This window comes from Penaeus monodon, chromosome 37 (assembly GCF_015228065.2).
Source record: "Penaeus monodon isolate SGIC_2016 chromosome 37, NSTDA_Pmon_1, whole genome shotgun sequence".
NCBI lineage: Eukaryota > Metazoa > Arthropoda > Malacostraca > Decapoda > Penaeidae > Penaeus > Penaeus monodon.
In genome coordinates, this window is record NC_051422.1 from 5,468,232 (window position 1) to 5,483,231 (window position 15,000).

General features: G+C 47.9%; 2 protein-coding genes across 2 annotated transcripts in view; one reads left to right on the plus strand and one right to left on the minus strand.

Moving 5' to 3' along the window:
* LOC119596177 overlaps positions 1-15,000 on the minus strand; it is a 58,890-nt gene that overhangs the window by 32,146 nt on the left and 11,744 nt on the right. Inside the window, exon 2 of the mRNA XM_037945355.1 lies at positions 1,725-2,151. The gene's annotated coding sequence lies outside the window, so the exon portion shown is untranslated. The remainder of the gene's footprint in view (positions 1-1,724; positions 2,152-15,000) is intronic.
* Positions 1-15,000, plus strand: part of LOC119596388 (metaxin-2-like) — a 92,215-nt gene that overhangs the window by 7,999 nt on the left and 69,216 nt on the right. The window lies entirely within an intron of this gene.

Here is a 15,000-nt window from a genome sequence, read left to right on the forward strand (position 1 = left end):
AACTTGACAGTTAAATGGTTAATAGCTTTGTCACTGAGAGATCAATAGCACATTTTTCTTCTTCTTTACCCGGATGCCTTGCATGTCCTATTAATGGCAAGAACGACACGTTATCTACGAGACGAAACGCGTTAAGAACATGTTGCGCTATGACATGACTAGCCCGGCATGATTGATGAGACTGAATTATTTTATTTTCATTATTATTGTTGTTATTATATCCCCCCTTTCTTCTTCTTCTTCTTCTTCTTCTTCTTCTTCTTCTTCTTCTTCTTCTTCTGCTTCTTCTCCCCCTCCTTCTTGTTCTTCATTTTCGTTTAATCATTATTATTAGTAGTATCATTATTAATATTAATATTGATATTGACAATTACTACTACTACTACTACTCTACTACTACTACTACTACTACTACTACTACTACTACTACTACTACTACTACTACTACTACTACTACTACTACTACTACTACTACTACTACTACTACTACTACTCTACTACTACTACTACTACTACTACTACTACTACTACTACTACTACTACTACTGCTGCTGCTGCTGCTGCTACTGCACTGTTATTATTACTCTGTTACTAATACTATTACTATTACTATTACTATTATTGTTATTATTAACCTGCTGCAGCTACGGCTATTACTATTATTAACTATTAACATTATTACTGTTATTATTTTAGAACAGGTGACAGGGTCTAGGATAGAGTTAAGGAAAATTAAGTGCGTGGAAAGGGAAAGGAAAGAGAGGGGGGGGGGGTAGCCAGAGAAAGGGATGTCTTGTTACATTTATAATGAGTTTGTTCTCATAAAGGACAGAAGTACAGCCACGGGATGGGAACGCAAGAGATGTAATTTGCATACCCTGTACTAAGATGGAGTGCGTTTGCCCTTATGTCCATAGAATTTCTTCCTGTACTTGCCTATTTACCCACATTGTGTGTTTATGAGGTCCATGTGTATTTACACATATCCTCATAGAATTTCTTCCTTGTCCTTACCAATTTACCCACATACTGTGTTTACGGGGTCCATGTATATTCATATTTACCCCTATCCCCATAGAATTTCTTGTCCTGACCTATTTACCCCCATAATGTGTTTATGGGGTCGGGGCGTGGCGAGCTGGAACTAGAGTCAACACAAGCGATGGATTAATATAGTCTTACCGTTGCTGGTTTTGGCTGTACGTCTCTTATTACGGGGTTTACGTGGCGGCGAGACAGTAGGGATACGCGAGGAGCATGCAAGCTGTGCGGTTCTCTCTCTCTCTCTCTGCCTCTGTTTCTCTGAGTCTGTGTTTTGTGTTTCTCTGTCTCTGTGTCTTTCTCCGTCTTGGTTTCCTTCTTTTTTTTTTATGTTTTTTTCTATGATTTTCTTTCGTTCTCTCTTTCTCTCTCTTCGTCCCTCCCTGTCTTTTGTGTTTTTAATGTTTTTTTTCTACGTTTTTCTTTGTTTCTCTCTTTGTCTCCCTCCCTCCCTCCCTCCCTCCCTCCCTCCCTCCCCCTCCCCCTATATTTAATATATAGTAGGCCTATATGAGTATAACGTCAGGTGTGCGGGTCGGTAAGTTCGGGAAGTAGGCAGGTAGGGAAGGAGGGAGTAAGACCAATAGTTACGAAAGTATGTGACGCAAGCAGACGGTCATGCAGGCGAGCGGACTGGCCGACGTGAGTTCCGCGGAGACGGAATCACACGCTGCTGCACTGACCTTGTGCGGGAGGCGCTGCAGGGACGAGGTGAGGCTGGCTCTCCTGACGCGACCGCAGCCTCCGCAGGGCGTGGCCGAGCCGCTGCGGGAGGGCGACTCCGTCACCTCCTCCTGCGGCGTCACCATCCTGCCGGTCGAGGAGGACCTGAGGGTGCTCCTCGAGGCCGACTCCAGCCTGATCCTGGAGGGCGAGGCGAGCGAGCGGGCGGGCGTCATCGGCAGCGCCCTCTTGTACGGCGTCGGCGCCCGCGTCACGGCCTTCGGGGAGTCAGTCCTTCGGCGGGAGTGCGAGCCGCGCCTGCAGGACGACCCCTCGGGCGCCGCGGACATCCTGGGGGCGCCCGTCGAAGCCGCCATCTGATCGCGTCCGCGCTGGGGGGGCGGGGGTCATGCGGGGACCATCCGCCTGTGGCGCGGAGGGAGGGGCCTGGAAAGAGAATCAGCCTCATCATCTCCATCACTCTCACCACCATCACTGTTATCAGTGTCACTCACCATCATCATCATCACTGTTGTTATTATTATCATCCTCATCAACCACTATCCATCCCCGTCACATCTCCCTTCTCCCGAGTCGCGCCTCCTGCGGTAGAAAAATGGGTCCTTTTAATCCTTCAGCCCAAGACGCCCATTTTGCACTCAAGACACCACCGAGGGACAGAGGAGGACGGTATGAGGGAGGCGCTGAAGGGGGGGGGGGGGTGGAGGGTCATGCACAAAGAAGTCATGCATTCGGATATCAGATATGTGGATTTCATAGGCGCGGATTTCATGCACGCAGATATTATGCGCTCGGAAATCACGTACGTAGAAATCATGCACGCAACTCACGCACGCGAAAATCACGCATTCAGAAAGGAGGCACTCGGCAGTCATGCACGCAAAAATCACAATCGGAAATCACGCACTCGGGAATCTTACACTCTGGAATCATGCACGCAAAAAAAAACCCTGCTTTCGGATAGCTCAGACACTCGAAAATCATGCACGCGGACTTCTCGCGGCCGGAATCAGTGCATGAACCTTTGACGAGACTTGACCCGAAGGAGAGTTATTGGGCCGGCGCGGTCGATGGCCCGGGAGGGACTTTCCATGCCGGACTTGGAGCCTTTTTTGTTCGCTTTTGTTGGGCGTTTGTTTGCTCTGTTTGTTTGGTTTTGTTTGTGTTTGTCTGTTTTGTTTGCTTTTGTTTTTGTAATAAAAGTTTACGTTTTGTTTGCTTTGGTGTTAATATTTGTTTGCTTTGCTTGTTAGTGTATTGGGTGTTTATGTTTGTTTGGTTTTGGTGAGTATGTGTTTGTTTACTTTGACGGGTATTTGTGTTTGTTTTATTTGTTTGCTTTATGAGTGCTTGTGTTTTTATGGCTGTTTATATTTTTGTTTATTTGTTTGTTAAAGTGTTCGTGTATGTTAATTTATCTGTTGATGATTATCTTCATGTGCGTGTATGCGTGTGCGTGAGCGCCTGTGTGCACCGTCCTCAGCGTGTGTACTTATGTATGTATGTATTCACGCTCGTAGAACAGCATATGCGGCAGCGATACGATATTCTAAAAATTCCCAAAAGACGAACATGGGAATAGGAGAGAGAGAGAGAGAGAGAGAGAGAGAGAGAGAGAGAGAGAGAGAGAGAGAGAGAGAGAGAGAGAGAGAGAGAGAGAGAGAGAGAAAGAGAGAGAGAGAGAGAGAATAGTAGAGAATAGTGAATAGTAGAGAGAGAGAAAGAGAATAATAAGAAAAAAGAAGAAAAATTATCCACGAATATTACACAAAGGTCGAAGCTCATAAAATTCACAGAGAGGGGGGGGAGGACTACAATTTAATTACGGGTTTATAAATGTCACTGAAGGGAGAGATGCAAAGCGATGGGATGTGAAGGGGAACTGGGGGAGGGAGGGGGGAGTGGGAGGAGGGGAGTTGTAGTTGTATGCTGTTTTTTTTTTTTTTGAGGTTGGTTGGGTGAAGGATTTGGTTAAGATTTGGGCGTGGGGGGAGGGAGGGGGCGTGTCTTGTTTGTTTGTCTGTGCCTGTTTGTCTGTGCGATGTTATGTAGTACTAATCTGCGTATTCTGTACTGTATGTATTGACATTATTTATTCACTCTCTTTCACTCACTCTGTTCTACTCTACTCTTCTCTTCTTTACTCAGCTCTACTCTACTCACTCACTCACTCACTCACTCACTCACTCACTCACTCACTCACTCACTCACTCACTCACTCACTCACTCACTCACTCACTCACTCACTCACTCACTCACAAAATATTTAATTGAAAAATATATGAGTCTCCCACACGGGATCAGCTACTCCGTTTTCTTTAATGTGCTGATTGCTTTCGTAGTTAATTAGCAAGAGAAGATTATGATTGCGGTTGTGAGTTAATTGTTATGATAGAAGTTGGGACCGTATTATTTCTGCACGGTGAGAGTAATTAGAAGGTGCGTTTATACGGAAATTAATATTAAGATGAAAAGCGTAATGAACAAAAGTGGATGGTGATTAAGACATACACAAATAATGAGGCTGGTGGTAATAATGGTAATGATGACTGTAATGATTATAATGGTGATGATAATAAAGTTGAAAATAATAACACCAAAAAAGAACAACAAAAATAATGATTAAAAAGGGAATTAAGATAAAGCTAATGCAAATCATGATAAAAACAATAATGATATTGATAAACATAATAAAGATAATGATATGATAATGATCACTGAAAATAATGATAATGATAGTAATACTAGATAAATGATGATGACAGGCAGGCACGTTATTAAAAACATTCATAGCTTGTTCACCCCCCCCCCCCCCTTCTGGAGTTGTTTGCTCGTGTCAAGGTCAACCTCGAGGGCTGATAGGTTGCCGATAAGTGCCAAATTTGCGCATCGGTGGCACTGCATCGTCGATAGGTCTTCGTTATCTGGCTTCGGGAAACTATAATTTTGCTCATGTTGCAGAAAAAAAAAAATTGCGAAGGGAGAGCGAGAAGCAGATAGTAAAAAAAAAAAAAAAAAGATGTGATCGATCTTTTGTGCGTGATCTGTGCCCTGGTTTTCCTCTCTGCTCTTTCTCTCGTTCTTTTTCTCTCGTTCTCTTCCTCTCGTTCTCTCCCGTCTTAGGTTTCTTTAATATCGCTCTTTCTCCTTTCTGTCTCCCTTCTTACTTTTCGTACCCCTCTATCCGTGTCTTTATTCCTCTGCCTCTCATTTCCCTCCCTCCCTCTCACCCTCTCTCTCCCTACCTCCTTCCTTCTCCCACTCACTCCCTACCTCCTTCCTTCTCTCCCTCACTCCCTACCTCCTTCCTTCTCTCCCTCACTCCTTTTCTTTTTTTTCTCCCTCCTTCCCTCCCTTCTTCCCTCCCTCCCTCCTTCCCTCCCAAGATCTGCAGTCATTCCCTTCCTCGTTATGATAGCCTTAATGCGCCATCGAGAGACGGGAGTGCAAACCTGGCGGATTTGCACGCGATCAGAAGGAAGTCGTTTTGCGTGTGTTTGTTTACGTCCGGGGGTTGGGGGAGGGCATGGGTGAGGGAGTGAAGGGAGGGGGAGAGGGAGGGGAGGAGGGGGGGTTGGTGGGGGGTTCAGGAGAGGAGAGAGAAACAGGGGGGTGAGATGGGGTTGGTGGGTGGGAGGAGGCGAGGGGCAAGAGAGGGATAGAGGAGGGGGAGAGTTGAGATGGGGTTGTGGGTGGGAGGAGGCGAGGGGCAAGAGAGGGATAGAGGAGGGGGAGAGTTGAGATGGGGTTGTGGGGGAGAGGAGAGGAGGGGTGGACGAAAGGGAGGGGTGGAAGGAGGAGACTTAAAGCAGACTTTAGGTGGGGTGGGGGGGTTAGGGGGAGGAAAGATGCCGGGACTGAGGTTGTTGACTTTTTGACCTTCCTTCATGAATTTTTCTTCGATTTTCTCCACTTTTTTTTGGCTGTCATTTATTTGCAGCTGGTTTGAATATGTGTTTCTTTTTCCTCTGAGCTCTTCACCTCTCGTCACCTTTGTTCATGCTCTCTGTCCGATTCTCTCTCTCTCCGCTATCTATCTATCTCTGTCTATCTGTATCTGATTCTCTCTCTCTCTCTCTCTCTCTCTCTCTCTCTCTCTCTCTCTCTCTCTCTCTCTCTCTCTCTCTCTCTCTCTCTCTCTCTCTCTCTCTCTCTCTCTCTCTCTTTCGCACTTTCTCTCTCTCCCTCTCCCTCTCCCTCTCCCTCTCCCTCTCCCTCTCCCTCCCTCTCCTCCCTCCCTCCCTCCCTCCCTCCCTCCCTCCCTCTCTCTCTCTCTCTCTCTCTCTCTCTCTCTCTCTCTCTCTCTCTCTCTCTCTCTCTCTCTCTCTCTCTCTCTCGCTCTCTCTCTCTCGCCCTCCATCCTCCCTCCCTCCCCTCTCCTCTCTCCCTCCCCCTCTCCCTCTCCTCCCTCTCCCTCTCTCTCCCTTTCCCTTTCCCTCTCCTCTCCCTCTCCCTCTCCCTCCCCCTCCCCCTCTCCCTCCTTTCCCCCTCCCCCCCTCTCTCTCTTTCGTATATATATTCAAGTATGTACGAAGGAGTTCCAAGAAAGTTCCAAGGTAAGGAAAAGGCTTCACATTCTCAACTTCCTTCGTAGTATTACATTGTTATTTAACCCTTGGTAGACTTCCTGGCCTTTCAGTTGGTGACAGTCTTTGGTGAGGGAAAGATGAAGTGACTTGGGAGGAGGGGAGGGGGGAGGGGAGGGGGAAGAGGGATAGGAGGGGAGGGGGAAGAGGGATAGAAGTGAAGTGGGGATGGGGAAGAGAGAGGGGGGAGGGTGAAGGATTAGAGGAGGGAAGGGAGGGTATGAGGGGAGAGGGAAGAAGAGGAAGGGGAGAGGGAAAAGAGGAAGGGGAGAGGGAAGAAGAGGAAGTGGAGAGAGGGTGGGAGAGGTGGGGGAGGAAGAAGGTTTGGTGAGAGAAGGAGGGGAGGGAGCACTAACAAAAGAGAGAGGAGAGAGAATGGAAGAAGTAGGATGATGATGAAGGAGAGAGAATCAGAATCGAAGAATAGGAGCATAAGAAAAAGAGAAGGGGAAATGAAAGAGGCATTAAGGGAAGAGAAGAGACGAGGGAAAATGAAAGAGACAGAGAGATGGGGAAGTAAGAAAAGGGATGAAGGAGAGGGGGGAGGGCGGAGGAGTGGGCGGGAGTGAGATGCGGCAAGGGGGAGCAAGGATGGTATTGACCAGGATGAGTAAATGAAACCGTGGGGGAGGGGGGGAGGATTTGTGCACCTGTGTCATTTCTTCCGCCTCCCTCCAGCAGCCACGTGCGCTTCGGGTGAGGAAGCATCTGTATTTTATCGCTTCTTTATGAGGTGCGCAATGCTCTTGTGTGCGGGTAGGTCTTTTTCTTTTGCCTTTTCTCCTTTTTTATATGAAAAAAGGCGAAGGAAGTATGTTTCGTTTAGCTGATATTTTATTTTCCATGATTTGTTTAGATTAGTAACAGTAGCATACGGATAGAAATCATAAACACAGTTGCGTACTATACGTTCCATTTATCTAAAGGTAGGGTGAAGAGCGTGTTCAAAGCTGACCTAGTTAGTACTAATTGACCTCCATACCTTGTAGATCCCTTATCAGCACGCATTCTTTTATCACGGAAACAAAGCTTATGACATATATTCGTGTTATTAAAGACCTTATAGTTAAAAAGGATTTGGTCTCCCCCATTTTTAAACAATAAATAAGATTCGTCCCCAAAGAACTCAAAGGCCTGGCCTTCACGTAACTTGACGTCTCATGTAACGAGCGCTCAGAAATTCGATAACTCAACGCCACGAATGAAGAGCGTAGACGTGTTGGATGTTTTTGCAGTATTCATAGTGTCGGGGAATACGCTCTGGCGCGCCGATTGGTATCTCCCATGCAAAGCTTGTAAGTAAAACGCGGCAGGCTGCCACCGTAGAGTTGTGTCCCCGGGAATATGTGTGTGTGTGTGTGTGTGTGTGTGTGTGTGTGTGTGTGTGTGTGTGTGTGTGTGTGTGTGTGTGTGTGTGTGTGTGTGTGTGTGTGTGTGTGTGCGCGCGCGCGCCTGTGCGTGTGTATGTATGTATGTAAGTATATATGTATATATGTATGTATGTGATGGCTACTGAAATGAAGATGCAGATAAGTACATTTGGGCAAAGGTGATAAGGGAGAGAGGGAACGTGGGTGGAAAAGAGGAAAGGGGGTTTTAAAGGGTGTTAGGATGTACAGGATTAGAATATATGAGGGAAATAGATTGAAGTAGAATGGACAGAGAGACAGAAGAAGTGTCTATCGCGTAGATAATGATTGGAGTGAAAAGAAACGATTGAGAACACAAGACAAGTAGAAATCCAGACAGAGAAAGTAAGAGAAATAAGGGGAAAAGAAGGAAAGGCAGAGGGAGAGGGAAAGGGGCAGGTCGAGACACAGATAACGAGGGAGCGTTAATGTAGCATGGTTGGCGTGACAAGGGAGAGAGCGAGGGCAGTCAAGGACGGGGCGAGAGTGCCAATCTCCTCTCTCTCTCTCTCTCTCTCTCTCTCTCTCTCTCTCTCTCTCTCTCTCTCTCTCTCTCTCTCTCTCTCTCTCTCCTCTCTCTCTCTCTCTCTCTCTCTCTCTCTCTCTCTCTCTCATTTTCTCTCTCTCTCTCTCTCTCTCTCTCTCTCTCTCTCTCTCTCTCTCTCTCTTCCTCTCTCTCTCCTCTTCTCTCTCTTCTCTCTCTCTCTCTCTTCTCTCTCTCTCTCCCTCTCCCTCTCCCTCTCCCCCCCCCTCTCTCTCTCTCTCTCTCTTCTTTTCTCCTCTCTCTCTCTCTCTCTCTCTCTCTCTTTTCCTTGTTCTCGACCGCTGTCAGAATGGGAACGGGGACGCTACTTCACCCGGAACGACCTGTTTGGGGAGTTAGTGCGGATTGCGTTGGGTTGTTTCGTGGGGGGGTCGTTTTCAACGGTCGTGGTCAAGGTTGTCGTGGTCGTCGTCGTTGTTGTCATTGTAATTGTCATTGTCATTGTCACCACCACCACCACCATCGCCATCACCATCGCCACCACCATCGCTACCACCATCACCAGTACCACCACCATCGCCACCACCACCATTGCTACCACCATCGCCACCATCATCACCACTACCACCACCACCACTGCCACCATCACCACTACCACCACCGTCGCTACCACCACCATCGCTACCACCAACACCAGTACCACCACCGTCGCCAGTATCGCCATTACCATCATCACCACCACCATCGCTACCACCAACACCAGCACCACCACCATCGCCAGTACCACCATTACCATCATCACCATCCTGTCTTGTCATAATAGAACGTGCGTGTTCGATCACTTTCGCCGGGTCACGTTCGGGCCGTGAACTTGTAGCGTCCTGTTGGTATTGACACGGTGAACGAGGTCGTGCAAGGTAAAGCGAGGGTATGGCAAGATGTGATAACTCTGGGGGATAACACGTTGAGATGAGACAATTGGGTGACGTGTTGTTTACTCGGTGAGCAACACGGGTGGATAAAACCGTAATATAAAGTGAGTAAATAGCGCGCCCCAAGATAGCACGAGTAAATGACACGGGAAATAACACGAGCAAATGACACGGCAGGATGACACGAGTAGGTGACACGGGAAGTGTCATTTATGAGTAAGTAAGACGGGAAGTGTCGAAATAACAATGGAAGTGTCATTTTCGAGTAAATAACACGAGTAAATAACACTACAGAATAACATTCGGCTTTGAGTGCATACCACCGTAACGTAACATAAGGAAATAACGCTGTTAAATTAACACTAAAAATTAACACGAGTTAACACGTGAAAAATAACACGAATTATCAACATGGAAAGATATTTCGAGTAAAGAAAAAAGAAGACAACGCTAGTAAATAACAAAAAGACAAAGGCTTTTTTTCCTAAGAAATTCCCTTGGCAGCGTATTAGTCGAGCCTCGCCAAGACATATTGAGGGAGAAGTAGAAAAAATCCCTCCCGATATAATGTCCTGATAAGATGGAATGAGGATTCCCTTTTTCTAATGTTGGAGTCACGGCACGAAGAGAGGGAGAGGAGAGGGAGAGGGGAGGGAAGGATAGAGGGAGAGGGTAGAGGGTAGAGGGGAGGGATGGGAAAGGAAGGGAATGGTAGAGAGAGAGGGGGGGGATAAATAGAAGGAGGGGAGAGGGAAGGGTAGAGGGAGAGGGAGAAGGGGAGGGGGAGGGAGAGAAAAGATTTGGAGGGCGAGTAATGACTGCGTGGGCGAAACAATGAAGTGGTTGCTAGAGGGAGGGAGGGAGAAAAGAAAGGTGGGAGGGGGGCGGAAAGAAGGGAGTGAGGGGAAGAGTGAGTGAGTGAGAGAGGAAGAAAAGTAGGAGGCAGACAAGGAAGGAGAGAGAGAGAGAGAAAGGGGTAATAGAAAGAGGTAGAGAAGACGGGTGGGTGTGAAGGAGGCATGAGAAGGAGGGTAGAATGAGTGGAAGGGGGAGGGGAAGCGAGGGAGGAGGGGGAGGGAGGGTAGAAGTAGGGAGATTAGAAAACAGTCCAGTTAAAAGTAAGTGTTCTTTTGAGGCGAAACCTGGGGAGCGTCATGATTACACTCTGCAGAGGTTATCATTGGGGTGATAAGCGGACGCCAGAGCGCGGGGGTGGGGGGGGGGGGGCTTTCGTTTGTTTGGCCTTGTGGCAATTGTGGTGATTGGTTTCGGTCGCTATTTCTCTTTCTCTTTCTCTTCCTCTTTCTCTTCCTCTTCCTCTCTCTCTCTCTCTCTCTCTCTCTCTCTCTCTCTCTCTCTCTCTCTCTCTCTCTCTCTCTCTCTCTCTATATATATATATATATATATATATATATATATATATATATATGTGTGTGTGTGTGTGTGTGTGTGTGTGTGTGTGTGTGTGTGTGTGTGTGTGTATAATGTATATATATAAATATATATATAATCCATCCATCCATCCATTCATCCACCCACCCACCCACCCAAACAGCCATCCATCCATCCATCCATTCCTCCTCCCTCTACCCCTCCCCCCTCCCCCTCCCTCTCGTCGACCAAGCCCCGCCCTCCTTCAGCTGGAGCCAAACGGGTGTCGTTCTTGCGTCGTCCTGAATATTTACGAGAAGTTGCCCTTTCGAGGAGGTGGTCATTAGGGATAGGTCATGGTGGGGGTGGAGGGTGGATGAAGGGAGGGGAATGGAGGGTGGGGGGAGGAGGAGGGGGAAGTGGAGGTGGTGGGGGAGGAAGAGAGGGATGAGAGGGAAGGTGGGGGATGGAGGAGGGGGAAGTGGAGGTGGCTGGGGAGGAAAGGAGGGGAATGGTGGGTGGGGGAGGAGGAGGGGGAAGTGGAGGTGGTTGGGGGAGGAGGAGGAGGGAAAGGGGATGGGAGGGAAGGGAAATGGAAATGAAGGGTGCAAGGGAGGGAAAGGAAGGAGAGCTCGCAAGGAGAAAGGGGGAGAAGAGTGAAAAGAGGGAATAAGGAAAATGAAGTAAAGAGGAAAGTCAAAAGAAAGGATAATAGCAATTAATATATAAGAGAGAACAAGTAGGATAAAAAAGTAAGAGAGCAAGAATAGAAATTGGAATAATAGATAAATAATAGGGCAGAGAGGAAAAGGAGAAAGATATTTGGAAAATGAGAAGGGAGGATAGATACTGAAGGCGAGGGAGAAGGGAGGGAAGAAGAGAGGAAGAAGAGAGGAAGAAGAAAGATAAGAGAAAGGACATAGAAGGGAGGTGGAAAGGAAGGAGAAACGGCGATAATGGTGATAGGAAGAACCGCGATAAGGGTGATAGGAAGAGACAGCGATAATGGTGATAGGAAGAAACAGCGATAAGGCTGATAGGAAGAAAAAGCGATAAGGATGATAGGAAGAAACAGCAATAATGGTGATAGGAGGAAATAACGATAAGGATGAAAGGAAGAAACAACGACAAGGATGATAGAATGAAATAGCGATAAGGCTGATAGGAAGAAATGGGGATAGAAGTGATAGGAAGAGATAACGATAAGGATGATGATCGATGATTATAGTGTTTAGATAATTATAGTTATCGATGCCAAGACTAACGATGCACTCTTAAAACGATTTATTTTATTATCTTTTATTATCTTGCGCGGGGAAATGGCAGCGATGCAGACAGAGAAACAGAATATCACTTTGACGAATGGAGGAGGAATAGAAAAAAAAGGATAATGATGGGAAGGAGAGCGGACGAGGAAAGCCAATCAGGTGAAGAGGAAAGGAGACAAAAGACTTTAGTCAGTGGCCAACTTAGGGACTCCCCCCCCCAATCCTCTTCCCCCCCTCCCCCCTACTCGCTCTTCTCTATCCTCTCTTCTCTCCCCACTTCCCCTACCCCTCTTTACTTCTCTTCACTTCCCTTCTTCTGTCTAGCATATTTTCCCTTCATTTCCATTTTCTCTCTCCCCCTCTCCCCTCTTCACTTCCCTCTCTCTCCTCGCTCTTCTCTCCCCTCTCCCCTCTTTCCCCCTCCTCACTTTCCTCTCTCTCTCTCCTCGCTCTCCTCTCCCCTCTTTCCCCTCCTCACTTCCCTCTTCCCCTTTCCTCTCTTGCCTTCGTACGTCACGTCTCCTCTCTCATGTCTCCCTACTTCTTCATACCTCTGCCTCTTTTCTCTGTTTCTAATCTCCCTGCTTATCTTTCCTCTCCCCCAGCTCCCTGTGCTCCACCCTCCTTCCCCTCCCTCTTTCCCTCACCTCCCCCCCTCTCACTTTTTGCCTCCTTTCCTTTACTCCTTATTCCTCACCTCTTAGTCCCCACCCCCCACTCCCTCACCTCCACCTCATGCTCTATTCCACGCTCACTCATATCTCCCTCCCTCCTCTCCCTCCTCTCCCATTCCTCCCTCCCACCTCTCCCTCATCTCCCACTCCTCCCTCCCCCCTCTCCCTTACCTCCCACTCCCCCCTCCCTCAAATCCCAATCTCCCTCCCTCCTCTCCCTCATCTCCCACTCCCCCATACTCCCACCGCCCCTCCCCCTCCCGTACCCGCCTTTGAGATCATTAGGAATCGCCTCGTTCTCTCGTAAATTCACTCTCGCTCTCGTAATTCTCCGTCTTCTTTCACTTTTTTGCTGTGAGGGGGGGGGTGAGGGGGGTTATGGGGGTATGGTGGTCAAGGGTGTGTGTGGGGGGGGTGGCGGTAGGTAGGGGGAGGTAGGGAGGGACGGTAGGGGGAGTTATTATGCTGCGGTTCATCTTCTTTTCTCTCTTCTCGTTTCTCTAATCGCCCTGCGTCTTATCTCCTGTCCTGGTGAGTTATGGCCTTGCTGTCCGGTCTTCATTCCTTTTCTCTTTCTCTCTTTTTTTTTTGTTTGTTTTTTTCTTTCTTTTCCTTTTGTTGTGTCTGTTTGTTTATTTATTTTTTCTCACTCTCTTCTCTTCTCTTCTCTTCTCTTCTCTTCTCTTCTCTTCTCTTCTCTTATCTACTCCCTCCTTCCACCCACTCTCCATCTTCTTCCATACTACATTCTTTCTTTCCTTCATTTTTTTTTTTTTTTTTTGCCTTTCACTCTCATTCCACTCCACCCACTTTATTTAACCTCTCATTCTCATTGTTTATAGTCAAGTATGCGTACTCTGCCAAATGCAATTGCACACGCGCGAAAAGGTCAATATAACAAACAGATCCATCTCCAGTCTCCAACCCCCACCTGAACCCCCAACCACTGGCCCTTAGCCTTCCAGTCCCGTCCCCCCCCTCCCCTTCCTGCTCTCAACCCCCATCTCCAGCCCTCGACACAACCCTCTAACCCCCTCCCCCCCAATCTCCAGTCCTCAGCCCCCAATACTCGACCCCCTCCCCCAGCCATGGCCCCCCAGCCCTTCAATCTTCTCCTAGAACAGACATTTTGTTTCGCTGTCGACAACCTCTTCAGTCGCGAAAAGTACGAGCTGGGTTTCGGATCAGTTCGGTCACGTTTCGGGAACAGTTTCGGTTCGGTGGTTCGGCCACGGTTCGGATAAGGTTCGGACTCCGTGTGACGCGGTTCGGGCAAGGTTAGAACACGGTTCAAGACAAAATTCAGGTTTCATTTCGAACGCGGTTCGGGCTCGTTTCGAAAATCGGCCTTCGTTTCGGGCCCCGGGAACGGTTCGAGACGCACGGTTTCGGAATCGAGGCCGGCCATGTGACTCCCCGACGGCGGTGCTATTATCCCGCGCCGAGCTGCCTTTTACGGTCGCGCGAACTCGGGCAGCATGTCGTGACAGGGGAATCTCGCCCCAAGACGCCCCTGGGAATAAGGATCAAGTTGGCCTGCGAGGGAAGGGGGAGGAGGAGAGGGAAGGAGGGAACAGGAGGGCGAAGGGGAAGGGGAGGGAAGGAGGGGAACAGGAGAAGGGTGTCTTTTCAAGGTGTGTGTTCCGAAAGGGAGATATGAGGGTTATGTTTAGCACGGGAGGTCGGGGGGGGGGGGTGTCTTCCTTGCATTCTTCCTAGTCATTCTCTCCCTCCATTTCTACGTTTTTATTTTCCTTCTTTGTTTGTCTTTCATCTCCTTCTTCGTCTACCTCTTTCTCGCTTTTATTCTTCTCTGCCTGGTCTTTTCCCCTCCTCCTCCTCCTCCTCCTCCTCCTCCTCCTCCTCCTCCTCCTCCTCCTCCTCCTCCTCCTCCTCCTCCTTCTGTTCCTCCTCCTCCTCCTCCTCCTCCTCCTCCTCCTCCTCCTCCTCCTCCTCCTTTTCCCGTAGGTCCTTCAGTGGATGTATTATGTGCGTTTTCTCCCTCGCCTTCTGTTCCTCTCACGTGTTCTTTGATGTTCTTTGATGTTCTTCCTTCTTGTTCTTTGTTGTGAGTGATGTTTGTTTACACTTTTCGGGGGGGAGTTTGTGCGTCTTTGTGTTATGGCGTTTGGTAGGTGTTGGGGAAGGTGTAGGGAAGAAGGTTATATTCCAATTCGTCGTTCTTCTTCTTCCTCTTCTTCTTCTTCTTCTTCTTCTGCTTCTTCTTTTCTTCTGCTTCTTTTTCTGCTTCATCTTCTTTTTCTTCTTCTACTCCTTTTTCTTCTTCTGCTTCTTCTTTTTCATCTTCCTTTGCTTCTTATTCTTCTTATTCTGCTTCTGCTTCTGCTTCTGCTTCTTGTTCTTCATCTTCGTCTCCTGCTCCTGCTCCTCCTCCTTCACCTTCTTCTTGTTGTTGTTGTAATTGTTAATCTTCTTCTTCTTCTTCTACTTCTTTCCCACCATTTCTTCTTCTTCATCATTTTCTTCTAATTCGAGTTGTTATTTCTTAAGAGAAATGTTTCCATTTAATATGCTCTATGCTTAATAAATA